The sequence below is a fragment of the Ambystoma mexicanum genome, chromosome 5q (assembly GCF_040938575.1).
Source record: "Ambystoma mexicanum isolate Mex_15411 chromosome 5q, UKY_AmexF1_1, whole genome shotgun sequence".
Taxonomy (NCBI): domain Eukaryota; kingdom Metazoa; phylum Chordata; class Amphibia; order Caudata; family Ambystomatidae; genus Ambystoma; species Ambystoma mexicanum.
In genome coordinates, this window is record NC_090933.1 from 693,180,256 (window position 1) to 693,193,036 (window position 12,781).

Sequence of the window (12,781 nt, forward strand, 5' to 3'; positions counted from 1 at the left end):
CTAGTAATGTAGATGCATCACTCACGCCATTGGAGTATTTAGAACAGCAGGATTGGGGTTAGGGAGGGGTGAACTATGGAAAAAAGTTCCGTTTTTTTGTGGTGGGTATCAAGTTCTCGCAATGAGTGGTCACAGATGGAAGCAAGAATTACCTAGCAACCTTCATGGGCTTCTATGCTCCACTACGACAATACCATGACAGTCTAGCACAGTTGCTGCTGGTGAGCTTCTAAAACAGGGGGGCGGGGGGTGTAATGCTTTCCCTGATTTAAATCAAACAAGTTCACTGTAACTAATGTAGTATGGGTTAGTCCGATACCCATTTGTCAAAATAATGAATTGAAATCATGCATTTCACAGCAATAATTTCAGAAAAAATGGGTAACAATGTAGAATGTACACTCCGCTATGCAGGGCACACATGAACCACTCCAACAGATGCCAGGTCACCAACAGAACACAGGAACATTTTGTGACAGGTATTGCTGTCTGTCCCCGAAATAAATCAGGAGGCCTTTCTCAACAATGTATCCCAGAATGCCTCACTTTCAGCAGGTTCTGAGCAACTCAGATCTTGCAGTTTGCTCCCATTTCATGCTTTGTATGTCCAAAGAAAGTAATAAGGCTGGTAACAACAAAGCATGCCAGCGTTGCCCTTGTAAAACACAGTGTCATGCTGCTAGAGCCCCAAAAAGGCCTCTCTCAACAATATATGCCACACTGCTCCACTTTCATGCTGCCTGTGCCCAAATCAAATCCTGCAGTCTAGCTCAATGCATTCCCACTCTTGCACCAGTTCTGCATCATATTAACCTCAGTGCCCATAAGCTGCGCCTTTGCCCCAGATATACACACACACATGTGCCTTCACAAACACATGCATACAAATGTTTTTGAAATGTAAATGTTTTCTTTGCTGTGAGCCTAAAAGCCGGGATTGGTTATTCATTCCGCACCTGAAATTGGAAAACTTGAGATCAGCTTAAACTATCCAATACATCATAATACGTTCAAGACTAATACACTCCCAGAAGATGTTTTGTGGTAAACACATGCTAAAAAGCATTGTTTGACAACGGTATGCATGATGTATGCAAAATTTGCAATCATCAATAACGCTCAAGGAAAGCTGAGATTTTTGAAAAAGAAGAAGCTATCCATGCATTGTATGCATTGTTTGCCTTGTGTTCTGCCCGGGGTTCCACTACACCAAAACATTTCTGGTGGGGTAGACAAACGCTTCAAATGGTGACTTTGTCAATTGCAGATCATGGTCCATGTCCATCTGCATTTTACCATAATCCCATGTAAGAGTGAGTCACACTACAGTTGGGGGAGTCTTTGATGTGGCAGTGGGCATTCAGAATGGAGGACCCGGAAACTGAATAGAAGTCTGGACTGTGAATTTGTGCCATGGGATAGTGTCACCAGGCATAGAACACTCAGCCTCACATAATATGATATTGTGTAATAAGGCCTAAAAACTGGAGAATGAATGATTTGCAAGCATGTAGTAAATGTGTCCAACTACAATGATGGGCAAGACAAGGTAACAACAGCTACCTCAAAACATTCTACCGGCCATGCTAACAGATAACACAAATCTTGTCATGCAGCACCGAAACAACACAGGTTATACAATGGAATGCACACTACTTTAAGACACATGCCTAAACTAAACATCCCATTATTTTATTATTTATTGTGTTTTAGCCAAAACAAAATCTTGACTTTTTACACAGATCCTCATACAAATTTCAAAACCGATATTCTAACAATACTTAGTGTCATTACATCATGCAAACAATACAAATAGAAAAGACAAAACATTCAACACATATAATCTTCAATCTTAAAACAATAACATTTCAATAAATCTAAAACCAGTTACCAAGAAGAAGAGAAAAAAGAAAAAGCAAAATAAGAAATCACGGAAGGAGCAAGAAAACAAGAATTCAGAAGAGAAGTCTTAAGACCAAAAATAAATACAAAAAGGATAATTATCTTGAAGTGGGAGAATGGAACAAAAGACTCCCACCAATCCCCTCACGCCCCTGGCCTAGAGGATCGCGGCCCAGACACCCGCCACGAGAGGAGTTTGCCTATCTACCAGACGACCAAATACCCTGGTACAGGAACATACGGATGTGCCCACCAGCCTGCCCTGCCCAAACCGACACCTGCGGCATGGATGAACTCGACTGAACCATTCAACAGTAAATAAACACATCGTTAGAGATGCCATGACGACCTAGCCAACGGTCAGAGCACCCGTGCAAACATGCACACTGGACACTCCCACACCAATCCACACAAAGAACATATTCAGTGCTATGACGTAGGTGACGGACACACCCACTGACGCGCATCTTTATTACTTTTCACATAGGTTTTTCAAAATGCAGAAACGCAAGACGCACAACGAACTCATCTAAAATGCTCGCTGACGCTTCTCCTGACCCATGCATTGCAATGAGAAATATAACGAAGACATGATACTGGGGATAAAGCAATATGATACTGTAACTTAAAGCGCCGTGCATCAAACATTCCCACCTATTGCACCAGGCCCAAGTAGGCCGCAAGCAAGAGCCTCCAAGAACATTGAACGAGCAAGAGTACAATTGCTGACCCTGCAGAATGAGCCGGCGAGAACAGACAGCCAAGGGAGCAATGTTGCAAACTTGCATACCACAAGCCGAGGCCAAGGTCACACCTGCAAACTAAGCCAGACAAACACTGGAAAATGCAACATTAAATATGCAGAATTCTGCCTCAACTACGGTCTCTCCTGAAGTTGCCAAGCCAAACCGGACAGGGTGCCAGGCCCAGGAGGGAGGAGGCACCTGGGTCCCACGTCTTGAGACACAGGCAGCAACAATGAAGCGACTCAATGGACATCTGCAGCGGTGGGAGTAGTCTGCTCTCAAGCTTATGAACAAATCCACGCATTGTCTGCACAAACACATAGTTATACATTGTTGCAAATGGCAGGTGCACCGCGAGCTGGGAACAACGATGGTCCCAAGCTGGGGGGGCTCGCGAGTGGACCAATCAGAACATGGGGCACTTATCACTGACGCCATTAACATTAGCCAATCATCAGGGGTCTTCATGTAACAATTTTCATATATCTAATCGAAGGGACAACCCAAGTATACCACCTGACTGACCCTTAACCACTAACAGCGTTCTCTATACGTATGCTATACTAACCCTACCACTCGAGGAACCAATCCAGAGTGACGATAGGTTTTTTGCTAACTTTCCCAGGTGACGCAAGTAGCGCGTCATACTGAGGTAAAAAGGGCCTGCGAGCCCCACGAATTTTGAGAGAGAGTCAGGACGGACGTGTACGATCCTTGACCCATCCCTGCCGTTGTTTAATAAACAGCAGAACCACCTTGCTTCTTGCGTGTGCCTCATACTCATTTTTGGGATACGCGGGAGGAGTTGGGGCCTCCCAGCCCGGGGGGGTCCACGGACGGCCCAGCAGACCCCGGGAGAATTTCCCCCTGACAAGTTGGAGGCACTCCTGAGATCTGTTTAAGATCTGCTTTTATTTTATTTTTCCGAGTGCTCTCGTTGCGAGGAGGCCCAGTGGCGCGGCCCCCTCTGCCGCTGCCCCCTTTTTGAGGACTACAGGACCATCGCGGAACTGCGAGAAGACCGGACAGCGCAATTCGGATATTGGCCTTCGGGAGCCGGTTGAGAAGTATCCCGCCCGCGGTTGGCGAGTGTCCAGACGTGGTCCAGACGAGGGGAGGTGGCGAGTCGCATGGAGGGGTGCACGCGGTCGAGCGGCCCTGCATCAAGAGAACTTGGTGAGTATGCCACGCCCAACAAGCAATGTGAAATTGTAAGGGAGGGGGGAGGAATAGAATACGGGAGGTGGGAGGTGTTAGACAGGTGCGCGGCAAAGGTTTGATAAATTAGTGTTGAGGGTGAAGTGAATGGTAGCTGGACAAGTGTGAGAGCAGTCCGCTACGCTACAGAGGAGGAGGGGGCGGAGCATGAAAACATCACGTGCAGCGGCTCGTAGACACTGATTGGCCTAGGACGCGACCACCTGTAAGGGTGTGTGTGTGTGCGGTTTCCTACGATTTGGTGATTATTGATCAATGAGTAGATGAGGATCCCTATTGATCGAGCAGAAAACTCGATAGATAGATGACGTTTCCCTGTAGGCGGTAGCTAGCTGGTTGCCTAATACGGAAGATAATTGGCTGGTTAAGCCCTCCTGTCGAGGGGCGTATCACACGCGAGGCGACGCAATGTGTGCAGTCTGATTATATTGTTGATTACCTTGCTCCAGGCGAGACAAGAGGACAGCTGTGGGGTTAACGGGGGTAGATTGCAAGCGTATTTCGAACTTTTAAAAACATGTAAAGAACTTACCAGTAGTTTTGGAAGAGATCGGTGACGTCACCAGTAGGGCTTTCATAGGATATCTCGAACACAAGGCATTTTTCGGAGAGTGGTGGGGAAGAGAATAATGGTAAGGGAGTGGAGATGGAGATAAACGGTAACGAGTAGATCGGGGCAAGGTGAAAAGGGGAACGTGGCCGCGCATGGAGAACGCCGGCCACGACAAGTGAAGAAAGAGGAGGAGGGGTAAAACAAAGTGGGACGGCTGTATAAGAATGTCACACAGGGCACACAGCTGCAGGGGGATACGTGCGCCTCGGCCGTAGGGGGCCGTAAAGGTGTTCGGTAAAGGAAGAAAAGAAAGAAAAGAATATACAAATGCAAAATTTTTTTTTTTTTTTTTAGCAGACAATCGCAAGTCCCCAAAATTACGGGGCCAGGTAAAGATCTAAGATTGTATAGCGTACACTGTTAGCAAGATAACCGCTACCTAATAGGGGTAGGATAACAAGTGAAGTGCTACTATGTCATACGGGACAGGATCGGGAGGGTGGGGGAACACCCTCACTACCCCGCTACAGCATATATGTAAAACACTGTCACCCCATAGGGAGAAACTGATCAAATACAGCATAGAATGGACACAGGGGACGGACAACAAAATGACGACACCATGGCCGCCTAATGGCAGTTTCGATCCATATACCCAACATTCACTATTAACCCATCTGCATAACACATACAAGGGGAAGAAGTTGACACACCACGTGGAGGTGTTTAACTTATGGAGGATGTTCCAAGTGTCCCGACTAGGACCAAACGGAATGTTCACTATGGGGGAAACAACGGAAGAAACGAAGATTAAGGAGGAAGGAGAGAATGGGGAAAAAGAGAGTGAAGGCACACAGAACACGGGGAATGGACAAGAGGGAGGAGAAAAGAGTAACAACTCAAACGAAAAGGAAATAAAAAAGGAACAGAGCGACGATATGCCCCTAGCGAAGGTAGTGAAAACGGAGAGAGGGGGTTATATCCTTTAAGAGAACTAGGAGAAATAGTAAGAGAACAATTAAGGGCGGCTGAGGGGTACTCGAACCCGGCATACAGCCCGCCACCATATACAGCTACAGGTGGCCACACGGGAGGGGAGCGGACTAGTACGACGGGATCAGCTCATAGGAAGATGTCCGCAGGGGAGGGGAGGACTGGCGAAGAGCAGATCGCGGAAATAGGACATGATGAGTGTCTATTCAAATTGTGAGGTTCATTAACAGGAGAAGAGAAGGAGGTAGTAAGGAAAATGGACGAGGATAATACCAGAAAGAGTGAAATGAAAGGGGAAGAGGGGAAAAGAAAGGAGGAAGAGCTGTTACGACAAAAGGAAGAGATTTTGGAGGAACAATTAGCAGAATTAAGGGATGAGCAGAATGCACTGATCAAGCAGCTTGAGAGAGAAGAAAGAGAGAGCACGGGAAAGGAAAGAAAGTAAGAATGAGTTGGAAAAAATGAGGGAACAGACTGAGGAGCAAAAGAGAGAAGCCGAAAGGGTAAAGGCAGTAGCAGAAAGGGTATCCAGAGCAGCACTGCGTGACAAGAAAAGAGAGGAAGAAGAGAAAGAAAAAGAAATGGAAATATGGAAGAGGAGATTACTATCAGAAACAACGAAGAAATACGAAGAAGGGAGGATGATAGAGTGTACATTAGAGCGGGAAATAGCAAGATGGGAAAGGAAGAGAGAAGAAGAAAGGATATTGGAAAAGATGAGTAGTGAAGTAATGGAGGAATTGAAAAAGAAAAGAGAGGAAATTGGTAGAGAAATAGCGGAGAAAAATGAAGGGGAAATAGAAGATAGGAGAGGGGAGAGTAAAGTAAGGAGGTATGTACACAGAGACACAGAAGTAGCAACAACATCAGCACAAAGGGGAGCAATTGGTAAAGAAGAAACGGGAGGAATGGATCTAATAGACTTAAAAACAGTAACTATTAGGGGGGAAAAGACAGATTGGGGGTTGTCATTCCTGGATGACTTTTGTAGTGAGGAAGAAGAAGGAATGGAGAAGGAAGGAAGAAATAGTGAAAGTGAAAGCCTAGATAAATTATACATCACCCGGACAAATAGAGAATCACGATGGGCCTGCAGGAGAAAGGAAGAACTGGAGGGAAGTGAGGGGGAAGAGCAAGGAATGGCGGGAAGGCAGACACGTGTAGCCACACTCTCATCATCCCGTCCAACATGCTCCACCATCCCACACTCATCCCGTGAAACATGCCCACCTACACCCGCACCCGCCCATCACGAACTGAGACCCTATGCAGGAAGGCTTAGAGATCTCCCTAGACGCAGGCAGGAAGAACGAATACACACGCCCACATCAAATAAAGGAAATGATAAAAGAAGGGGAAGAGATGGGGGAGAAACAGTTACGAACAGGGGAAATATGGACACAATTGACGATGTAGACGACACGGAAGAAGAGGAGGGGTACACAGACTCGAATTTGTGGAACCCAGGGGGTCAAACAGGACACAACTTAATGCCACTTCTGGAGAGGAGAGGGGTTAGACCACAATACATCCCTTGGAAGCATGGAGACAAGGAAAATATAAAGTGCAGGCTCCCATCATTAAGTGGAGGTGCAGGAAAATGGATATATGAAATGGAAAAACACACCGCAAGACAGAAACTGGCAGTGAGGGATGTAAAGGGCCTTCTAATATCAATATTGGGGGATGCAGCAGATGACATCTGGAAGAGAGAAGGCTTCCACGGGGTCACAATAACAAACACATCACACGATGGGGCACCATTCGCAAACTGCAGACATGCATTATGGCAAGCGCTGAGGGTACAGTACCCAGACACATCAGACATAGGAGCAATTACATCACGCAAGATGCGTGAGAACGAAGATCCTGTTGATTATATCCAGGAAATTCAAGAGAAGTGGCGTATGGAAACTAGAGAACAATGGGACAAAACACCCGCAATATTCTACCATATACTAATACAAGGGCTCCCAGAAGCAGTTCAGAAACAACTGAAGAACGTAGTGGGGATGGAAGCAAAAGCATGGCCAGAAATACAACTGACAATAGTACATCATTGTAGGACATGGCAAGAAAAGATGAAACAAAAGGAAGAGGATAGAAAAGCGGAAGAGGCTAAATTGGTACAGAAAAAACTTACTAAAAACACGATGGAAGGTGCACTAATAACTACACCTGCAACAATGACTCAAAACCCCACACAAGTAGTGGCTGCACAAGATCCCTCCCAAATACAATCATCACAGATTGTAGCACAACAGCTGCCACCCCCCCAACCATACACGACTAACATGGGAGGAGGATACTCAACGCCAGGAGCTGGATATTATAATTATAACAGGGGAAGGGGAGGAATGATGAGGGGGAGGGGGTACGGCTATAAACAAAACAGCAAGGGGGAGGATTCAGAAATTTCTACCCCACCGGGCAACCAGTATACCAGGACAATTCAGGGAGCTTCCCATGGCAGAACAGGGAACCACCGGTATGTTGGATTTGTGGATTACTAGGGCACATGTCACGCACATGTAGAATGAGACTCGGCACACCATCATGGGGAGAACAGGGACAACAAGGGCCTACAAGGGAACAGCAGGGCATCCAACAACAGCAGGCACTGCAACCGGGAGATGTGCAGCAACAACTAGTAACACAACAACAGCCACAGACAAATCCACTACCACAACAACAAGTGGCGATAACACAACAACGTGAAGTGCAGCAAGTACAGCAACCTGCCCAAATTCAAGACCATAAAATAACCTCTACCAATACACAACTACAGCAAACACAACTGGGAAGGGTGACGGTCCTGGGGCACAACCCTTACACAGGAAGTGGTCAATCATTATACCCACAATAGGACAGCCCACAGACGGCCTTGGTGTGTCCCATCCTGTCGGTAACACCTAATAGTGCGGAGGAACCACGCATAGAGGTAACGATAGGTGACAAAAATTGTCATTCCTTGTTGACACCGGGGCGACCTGGTCTTGCATAAGGGAAGGGAAATTTAAGATGTCAGGTGAGGCCATGAACACCCAAGGATTCTCTGGGGCTATGGGGTTGGTTCCCTTTACTGATAGCATTCCCTTATCGATAGGGGATTATGACATGTCCGTCCCGCTTTTATATTCTAGGGACTCACCAGTAAACATACTTGGGAGAGACATAATGAGCAGGTTAAATATGATGATCTCCTTTACGGAAGACGGCATAATTTGCTCCACTCCTGGAATAAACATGCTCACTGCACGGCAAATTATGCAAGCATAATGTGGACAGACAGTGATTAGGGCTGAGCCAGTAGATGGCGAACTGTTGCAGTACGGAACAGACATGGCATTTGCATGGATGCCAGGAATAGAAGGAAAGATCTGGAGGAGGCCAACAGCCTATTTGTTTAGACCAGAAACACCAGCCAATGAACCAGAAGGAAAGGTGATTTCAGTGAGCATGGAGAGCATTATAGCAACTGCTGATTATATCGCAGTACATGCCCAAGACAGGGAAGGAAGAGCATGGAGGGCAGTGATAGCCCTAGCTGAGGGATGCAGGCTCACCCAGGTGTCAGACGAGGAGCTCTTTTCAGAAGAAAAGGAAGAAGGTGAAATGGTATTTATGATGAGTGTAGACATATGGCTAAGAGTGACATACAAACAAGTGGCACAGAAAATTGCAATGGCACTTGAAGCACCAACATCCACCCCAGTTCCATTCTTTGAGGAGGATATGGCAAAAGTCCCAACATCATTATGGACTACTAGTCCCTATGATGTGGGGTGCATAAAGAGTATAGGGGGAGTAAGAATAAAATTGAAAAAAGGTGCAATACTCCCTAGAGTGAAGCAATACCCACTATCAAAAGAGGCAGATGAGGGCATATATGAAACAATAACGGCCCTTATAAATAATATTGGTACCATCAGAATCACCATGTAAAACAGCCGTATACCCAGTGCGCAAAGCTAAAGGAGGGTCTTGGCGTTTCATCCAGGACCTCAGGCCCTTGAACAATATAGTGGAAGCAGAATACCCCATAGCAGCAAACCCGGCCACAATATTGTGTGGCATTCCAGCAGAGGCATCACGATTTACAGTGATTGACCTCAAAAATGCCTTTTTTTTTCAATACCCCTGCATCCAGACTCACAAGATCTAACAAGCTTCACGTACAGAAACACAAAATGGAAACACACCAGAGTGCCACAAGGATACTGCGAGTCACCCTCAATCTTCAAAAGAGTAATACAGATGGACTTGGGAAACATTGAATTGGAAAGCACAGTGTTGCAGTATGTTGATGATATAATAATTTGCAGCACAAGCGAAAAAAAATGCAGAGAGGACTCATTGAAGATGCTGACAATATTGGCTGAAAAGGGTTACAAGGTGGACAAAGAAAAGTTACAGTACTGTCAGGAACAGGTAGTATACATTGGTCAGCTCATATCCCAATACGGAAAAAAGATTGCACCACAAAGAGCACAGGCCATATCAAAAACGCTGTTGCCACAAACAGTGAGGGAACTGCAGCAGTTCCTGGGACTGTGCAACTACTGTAGAGCATGGGTATTTGATTACAGCTCATACATAGGACCCCTACTTGAGGCATTAAGAGAAGTTAACAAAGGGGAGAAAAAATTGGGGTGGACAATGGAAATGAAAGAGGCCTTTGAGGAACTGAAAGATGCAATATCAACTGCTCCGGTACTGGCCACCCCAGATTATGAACGGCAATTCTTTATATTCTCACATTGCGACTCAGCAGTAATGAAAGCAGTGTTGGCTCAAAAAACAAGCATGGGTTACAAACCAGTAGCATTTTACAGCGGTCACTTGGATCCTGTAATGTTAGGACATTTCCCTTGCGAACAAGGTCTCGCCGCAGCTGCCTTCGCGGTAGAGAAAGCATCATCAATTACAATGGGGTGCCCAACCACACTATTTGTGGAACATGCACTATTTGCAATATTGAACAAGCCCAAGTCCACACTAACCATGCAGAGGGTGTCAGGTTATGAGATCATCTTATTTAGACCAGAACTATCAATTGTTAGATGCAGCACAGTTAATCCTGCAAGGTTTATAGCGGAAGTAATTGAGGAAGGCGACTATGCACATGATTGTACGCAGACTACCAAAATGTACTCATGTACTAGAAAAGTTGAAGAGAACGCGCTAGATGGAGAAGAGCTCTTGTTCATTGATGGGTCATCAACAATAGACCAAAGTGATGGGATAAGGAGAACTGGGGCAGCAGTGGTAAAAATGACAGAGGAATTGGTGTATGTGGCGGTGAAATGCGTACAATTACCACAACATTACTCTGCTCAAGCAGCAGAATTGGTTGCACTGATCTTGGCGTTGAAGGAAAGCTTTGACAAAAGAGTGACTATATATTCAGACAGCGCATATGTCACGTCTACTGTCCACTCAGGATTGTCCAAATGGAGGAGAAGAGGGTTTAGGAGAGCTGACGGCACCCCAGTGCAACATGCTCTCTTGTTAGCTGAGTTAATTGAAGTAATAAATGATCCCCAAGAACTAGCTTTGGTCAAATGTCTCACACACACTAACGGAGAAGACCATATCTCAAAAGGAAATGCAGCAGCAGACGAACATGCGAAGTATGCCGCATATTTTGATGAGATATGGAACCCCCCAGAGTCAGAGAGAGGGAGAGGGAGGGGGATAGCTAAAGAGATGTTGATGAGAGAAGGGTACACCCATCACCCAGCCACACAGATAATGGAGTTACAAGCGGCTGCACCAATGGCAGAAAAAGAAACATGGGTAAAAAGAGGATGTACAATGTCGCCAACTGACGCACTATGGCGCCAGGGTAACACTGGAAAGATGGTAATGCCATTGGCACTATTGAACACCGCCCTGAGCCAACTCCACCACCCAGCCCACACAGGCAAGGAAGTTATTGCAGCACGAATTAGGGAAGATTGGTTCTGTCCCGAGTTAAATTCCCATGTGACAAATTTTATCAGCAATTGTCTCACATGTCAACAGTTTACGGCCGGTCACACGCTGAAAGTGATAAAAGGTACTATACCCCGGCCAGGGGGACCTTTCCTGCACATCCATATTGACTATGTTGATATGATCAACGTATGTCAAGGAAATAGGTATATGATTGTAGTAGTATGCCCATTCTCCAGGTGGATTGAGGCAGGACCCTGCTCACATCCAGATGCATTTAGAGCAGCTAAATTTCTAGTTAGAGAGGTTTTCCCCAGGTGGGGAGTGTGCGAGGTACTGCGGTCGGATAACGGCCCGCATTTTGCTAATGAAATGTTCCAGCACATCGCATCCTTACTGAACATCAAGCATAAATTTGCATGTGCACATCACCCACAGGCCAACGGTATATGTGAACGACTGAATGGCCTACTGAAGGAGGCAATTGCAAAGATACAGCAAACAACAAAGAAGAGTTGGTTGTATTGCCTCCCGCTAGCTCTATTTGAGCTAAGGAATAGACCAGGCTCCGACCACCACCTCACCCCTCATGAGGTGGTGACTGGACGTCAAATGCGCCTTCCTCTAACGCCAACATCAAGGGCATTCACAGACTATGAAAACACTGCAACTGTTCTTGGTGATGAAATGTACCAATATGTGTCTTCTTTGATTACTAGTGTAGTGTTTGTGTCTCAACAGCTCGAGCGCACGCGGGGCGGGTCTAAGAGTTATCAACAAGAAGACGAGAACCAAGGATCGGAAAAGGAAAAACTGTGCAAAATTGCTAAAGGTGACCACGTGCTACTCCGCAATTTCAATAGAAAGTGGAACAGCCCACGCTTCACTGGTCCCCACCTTGTAGAGGAGGTATCTACGAGAGCAGTAAAGTTGCAGGATAAGCGTGCTTGGAATCACCTACACAACGTAAAGATCTGCAAACTCCAGACCCGCCCTAGAGTCACCGAAAGGGCCATTAGAAGAACAGCGATAGCATCACCCACAGAGAAAGGGAGTTCTACCACAGCTGACGACATAAGTGTCTCCATACCCTGCCACCCCTCAGATTCCCCAGAGACAACTACTAAAATAGAAACTGGTAATTCCCATACCGCCCACCCCATGGTCACACGATCAAAGAGTAAAGAGACTTCCGCCAGTTGAACCCCAAACCCTCTGCCCATCGACCTCCTACCCACTACAGTAACCACCCAATTGAAGGACATTGTCTTGCACATATACACATGTAAACACTTGAATGTTCTCTTTTTTCTTTCTCGCACATGCAGGTACCGCGTATAATTGTATTGCTAAGAAAACAGATAACTAATAAAGTTCATTGCCCAGGAGTAGATGCGACCCTCAGACGATAACTACCCTGAAGCCCTATCAC